Raw genomic sequence first — 6,363 nt, 5'->3', positions numbered from 1 at the left:
TGGGTTGGCGTGGTGGTTTTGATCTTGTGCAGTTCACCGCGACTGCTGAGGTACTTGGCCATTCTTAGAAGTGTGTTTTCCCAAGGCGAACGCAGCCAGGCGTTAAAACTAAACATTTGTCCGTGACGCGCACGTTGCCAGGGGTAGAATTAGAAGGCGCTTTAATTCTGCTCACGCCTTGGCTGATGTGCGAATGAAAGCAGTCTTCGGCTGGTTTATACAATAGCCAGAAGCATTGTCTTCCTATTTCAGAAGAGAAAAGCAACGTGGCGCCCAGCCTTGGAGGGCCCCGGCTCTACCCACCTCCCACCGTGTGGCTCGCCATGCCTCCGAATTGGCTGAGCACAGCAGCCTCCGGGAAGCACTGGCAGCTCCGTTGCTCCATTAGCTCAACTGGTGGGAATTTATTCAGCAAAACTACTTCTAGAAACTGAATGTGTTAAATATAATCTGAACTTATTTGATCATGTTTTTCTTTGAATTTTATCAAGCTGATTTATTAATTGATGGAGGTTCTCCTTACCCCCCAAAATTTACAGTGCTATCTTCCCATGTGCTTAAGAAGGATTTACCTGGAAATTAATAAAACAGGGATTCCAGAGCTATCACTGGTGGTAACTTAAATAACTATCAGTCTAATATTTTATAAGTGTTAAGTATAAAATAGTCGTCAAGCCATGGTCAAACAGTTTAACCTCAGATGGCAAAACTGTGGTAACAAAGTTATGACTTTTACTTGGGAATACGGGAGGAAAAAAACCCAAGCTGACATAAAAATTGCTATTGTCACAAGACAAAAGGACTTTTCGCTATCATCCTTAGAAAAAAACTTTCCCCAAAGTGAAATAAGATGATGTCAACATGAAAAATCCACTGAAAAAGACATGGTTTGGGTTTGCACTCTAGATACCCTGTAGAATAGCACTTGTCTTACAAGAACGTGGTTCACGTGTCTCCGTGAAACCTGTTGAAAGAAGCTATGTTGTGAGCTAGGTACATAAACTACTCTTGCTATGTTTTGTTTGTTTGAGACGGAGTCTCGCTCTGTCGCCCAGGCTGGAGTTCAGTGGCGTGATCTCGGCTCACTGCAACCTCTGCCTCCTGGGTTCAAGCGATTCTCCTGCCTCAGCCTCCCGAGTAGCTGGGATTACAGGTGCATGCCAACACACCCGGCCAATTTTTGTATTTTAGTAGAGACGAGGTTTCACCATGTTTGCCAGGCTTGTCTTGAACTCCTGACCTCAGGTGATCTGCCCACCTCGGCCTCCCAAAGTGCTGGGAGGCCACCGCACCCAGCCCTCTTGCCATGTTTTATAAGCATCCAACTCAAACTGCGGATTGGGACAAAAGATAATAAATGTTGCTTATTTTATAATGATAAAAGAATGTGGTTACTCTACTTGGAATAAAGATAAAAGAAGTATTTCTGTGTTTTACAAGCTGTTCAATTATTTGATGGTTCTTACTGAAGAATCTGCCTACTAAACCACCTCAAACACTAATTGTGGTATAAACATAATTTGGCTTATAATTGCTTATAATTAGTTGCTTCTCAACTACTATTATGCTTTTTTCCCAGTGCAATTTAAGTTAATATAAAAGTGCCAAGAATCTTGGCAAAGTAAATCCTTCTTAATTTGATATAGGATAATTTAAATAGTCTACCAACTGGATTGGTCCTTTGTAAAATATATCATTTTTCTTGTTATCTTGAAGCTCAAAATTCCTTGTATACTCTGGTTTCTCTTCAGATCATAGAAATAATAAAAATAAAAATCCCTTGTACTAAGTTGGTTAATCTTCGCTTAAATATTTTCCTGAACTCAATATGTCCAAAATACATTTACCATTATTTCTAAAATGATTTCCCTTCTCAGCCCCATTTCTATCAAGAGTGACCATCTTTCCCCCAGATTTCCAGTTTTTTAAAAATGCCTCATTGGCTATAGCACTTTGCACATAAAACACTTAAAGGACTCCCATTCACTAGGCCTTCTTAAGATACCTCTGATTGTGCTTCTTCCCTTTATTCTCTTTAGTAATCATTCCTATTAAGATCTTACTCAAATTTTAAAAAATCCTTACTTGACCCCACTTCTACCTTCAGCTATCACGGAATTTCTCTGCTTCCCTTAACAGCAAAACTCCCTAAAAGACGTAACGACATGTCTATATGTGTGGTCCCTACCTCCTCATCTCTCCTTCAAATTCTCCAAATGGGTATTTATTCCTAGCACTTGACTGAAATGGCAATTCTCAAGGCCCACTTTTTGCCAAAGCCAGTGGTTGCCAAAGCCATTGAGACCAGTGAATGGTCTCAATCCCCATTTACTCAATCTTTCAATGGCTTCTGACACAATTAACTATGCCTTCCTTCTAGAAAAAAGTCTCCAGGCTTTCGTGACATCTCTCTTTTTTGGTTTTCCTTGGAAATTTTCTTCCCAATGCTGCAGTGCTCTTGGCTATGCCTCTGTCCTCTTTTCTACATACATTTTCTCCCTAGGTGACCTACCTCATCCAGTCCATGGCTTTATGACCTGCCCATAGTATTAATGACTTTCAAATTTATATCTCCAGCCCAGACATCTCCCTTGAATTTCAAACCTTTGAGACACTTGCCTGACTACTTGAATGCCTAACAAGCATATAGAAGCTAACATTATTAGAAAAGAGCTGTTCCTTTTCACAGCAAAATCTGCCTCCTCCCCACAAAAGCAAAACAAATTACAAAAACTCAGCTGTCTTCAACTCAAGCTTCCCGCTGACCTCTTTGTCTCCACTCTTATCTCTTCTTACCTCTTTGTGGTCTACCCTTTACACAACAAATCACCTCGTTATACAGCAGTTGCTTAAACTCAAAATCATCAATGATTCCACTCTTTCCTGCATTGTCCTACATCCAACTCATCATTAGCCTTGTTGATATTTCTAAAACATTTCAAGAATTTGTTCTCTCTGTCTTCATTTCTACCACCACCCTAGTTCAGAGCACAAAATTAGCTCCCCTGAACTATTGCAGTAGCTTTCTAACTATAGCAGTGTTTGTCTTCACTTTGCCACCTCACTTGGTTTAACACAGAGCAGCTAGAGTGATTTTTTTTGTTTTTATTTTTTAAATGTCTCCATAGCCCAAGATGGAATGATGTTTTTAAAACATAAGCCCAATTATGACACTTATTAAAATTCTCCAGGGGTTTCCCATTACAATTAAAATCAAAATTTCTTACCCTGGCCTTCAAATCCTTATGTGATTTGGTCCTGAATTAATTATCCTCCAACTTCATCTCTACCATTCACTTTCTGTACTCCATCCGTACTGACCTGTCTCCCTTTAGGTCATTTTCATTTATCTGAAATGCTCTTTCTCTCCCTCTTGGTATGGCTTATTCATTCTTGTCATTTAGATCTTAGCTTAAATGTTGCCTCTTCTGAGAAGTCACTAAGCTACTGTAGCAAAGAGATCCCCAAATACAATAACTCAAAGATTAAGGTTTATTTCTCTCTCACATAACAGTACAGAGGTAGACAGGTAGTCTAGGGTGAGTAGGCAGCTCTGTTCCATGAGATCATTCAGGGAACCAGGTTCCTTCTAACCCATTTTGACCATAGAGTAAAATCTTTATTCTCATTATTGAAGCTGGCTTAATCTGTCCACAGTCTAGCCTGGAAGAAGAGGAAAAAAAGAAAGGAACAAAAACTACTTTCCTTATAAAAACAAGATATGGAAACTTTTTTTGTTGACTTTGTTTTGTTATTGTTTTTGTTTTGAGGCAGGGTCTCACTCTGTCACCCAGGCTGGGGTGCAGTGGCTCCATCTTAACTCACTGTAGCCTCAACTTCCCCGGGCTCAAGTGATCCTCCCACCTCAGCCTCCCACGTAGCTGGGACTACAGGCAAGTGCCACCATGCCTGGCTAATTTTTGTATTTTTAGTAGAGACCAGGTTTCACCATGTTCCCCAGGCTGGTCTTGAACTCCTGGACTGATGATCTGCCCACCTCAACCTCCCAGAGTGCTGGCATTACAAGCGTGAGCCACCACACCTGGCCTTAGATTCAATTTAAAGTGACCAAGTAGTGTGCTGGAACTGGCTTCCTACTGTTTCTGACAGCTAATCGTTACACTCTCAGAAATTTGGGGAGTCAGTTGACATCACAGTGGTGGTTTGAAATTAGCCATGTTGTGAGTATTTACATCAGTGAAACTGGCAAACTACAATCAGGGTTCTCCATACCCTCAGCTGGGTGATTGTTAAACACTTACCGGTTGTTAAACGTTTACCAGCATGCCTCTGGTTTCACAAATCTGTCACATTGATGGTGCTGAAAACATGGTTTTCTTGGCCAGGCACAGTGGCTAATGCCTGTAATCCCATCCCTTTGGGAGGCTGAGGTGGGAGGATTGCTTTAAGCCCAGGAGTTCAAGACCAGCCTGGGTAACATAGCGAGACCCCCCGCATCTCTATTTAAAAAAGAAGAAAGAAAAAGAAAACATGATTTTCTCTAATGTCAATGCAAGTTTTACTGCCCAAGGCTGTTGTGGGACTTCAGAGATTATAAGTGAGAAAAATGTTTTAGAAACTGTAGGCCAGGCGTGGTGGCTCACGCCTATAATCCCAGCACTTTGGGAGGCCAAGACTGGTGGATCACCTGAGGTCGGGAGTTCGAGACCAGCCTGACCAAAAAGGAGAAACCCCGTCTCTGCTAAAAATACAAAGTCAGCCGAGCGTGGTGGAGCATGCCTGTAATCCCAGCTTCTCGGGAGGCTGAGGCAGGAGAATAGCTTGAATCCGGTAGGCGGAGGTTGGGGTGAGCTGAGATCGCACCATTGCACTCCAGCCTGGGCAACAAGAGTGAAACTCTGTGTCCAAAAAAGAAAAAAAAAAAAAAAAGAAACTGTAAAACACCATGTAAAGATACAGTACTGTTACTGCAAAATACAGAAGAAATAGAAGCTAAAGTAATGGGCTGGGCGCGGTGGCTCACGCCTGTAATCCCAGTACTTTGGGAGGCCGAGGCGGGTGGATCACGAGGTCAGGAGATCGAGATCATCCTGGCTAACACGGTGAAACCCCGTCTCTACCAAAAATTACAAAAAAATTAGCCGGGCGCGGTGGCGGGCTCCTGTAGTCCCAGCTGCTTGGGAGGCTGAGGCAGGGGAATGGCGGGACCCCGGGAGGCGGAGCTTGCAGTGAGCGGAGATAGCGCCACTGTACTCCAGCCTGGGCTACAGAGAGAGACTCCGTCTCAAAAAAAAAGAAGCTAAAGCTAAAGTAATGAAGAAAGAAACAACACTGTAATGCCTCAGATTACATTGAATTACATTAAATTTTTTGTTTTGTTTTGAGACCGAGTTTCGCTCTTATTGCCCAGGCTGGAGTGCAATGGCGCAATCTGGCTCACCACAACCTCCGCCTCCTGGGTTCAAACAATTCTGCTGCTTCAGCCTCCCGAGTAGCTGGGATTGCAGGCATACGCCACCACACCTGGCTAATTTTGTATTTTTTTTTTTTTTTACTAGAGTCAGAGTTTCTCCATGTTGGTCAGGCTGGTCTTGAACTCCTGACCTCAGGTGATCTGCCCACCTTGGCCTCCCAAAGTGCTGGGATTACAGGTGTGAGCCACCGCGCCTGGGCTTGAATTACATTAATTTAAGTTTAACTGTGAAACAAAAGTGACTATGTATAATCTGTCCCAAAAGCTGTTTGTCTTCTTTGGTGTAACTAATATGGATAGAGGAGATATACCGGAAGTGAAAATATAATTTTATTTGATAAGACTCAATGTTCAGTACTGTATTTCAGTTTATCAGACATAGGTGAAAGACAAGTAACAGAAGGAAGTGAAACTAATAAGAGAGAATAAAAGGCTCAGAATATAACACATTTAGTGATAATGTTTCCCAGGATGAATTAAATATTTAACAGCAGATATAAGATTAAAAATAAGAAAAGACGTCCGGGCCCAGTGGCTCACGCCTGTAATCCCAGCACGTTTGGAGTCCAAGGCAGGCAGATCATGAGGTCAGGAGATCAAGACCACCCTAGCTAACACGGTGAAACCCTGTCTCTACTAAAAATACAAAAAAATTAGCCGGGTGTGGTGGTGAGCGCCTGTAGTCCCCGCTACTTGGGAGGCTGAGGCAGAAGAATGGCATGAACCCGGGAGGCAGAACTTGCAGTGAGCCGAGATCGCACCACTGCACTCCAGCCTGGGTGACAGGGTGAGACTCCTTCTCAAAAATAATAATAATAATAATAAAATAAATAAGAAAATACAGGCCAGGTGTGGTGGCTCACACCTGTAACTCCAGCAGTTTGGAAGGCCGAGGCAGGAGGGTCACTTGAGGCCAGGAGTTCAAGACC

Source organism: Gorilla gorilla, chromosome 5 (assembly GCF_029281585.2).
Source record: "Gorilla gorilla gorilla isolate KB3781 chromosome 5, NHGRI_mGorGor1-v2.1_pri, whole genome shotgun sequence".
Taxonomy (NCBI): Eukaryota; Metazoa; Chordata; class Mammalia; order Primates; family Hominidae; genus Gorilla; species Gorilla gorilla.
This window is presented reverse-complemented; position numbering follows the sequence as displayed.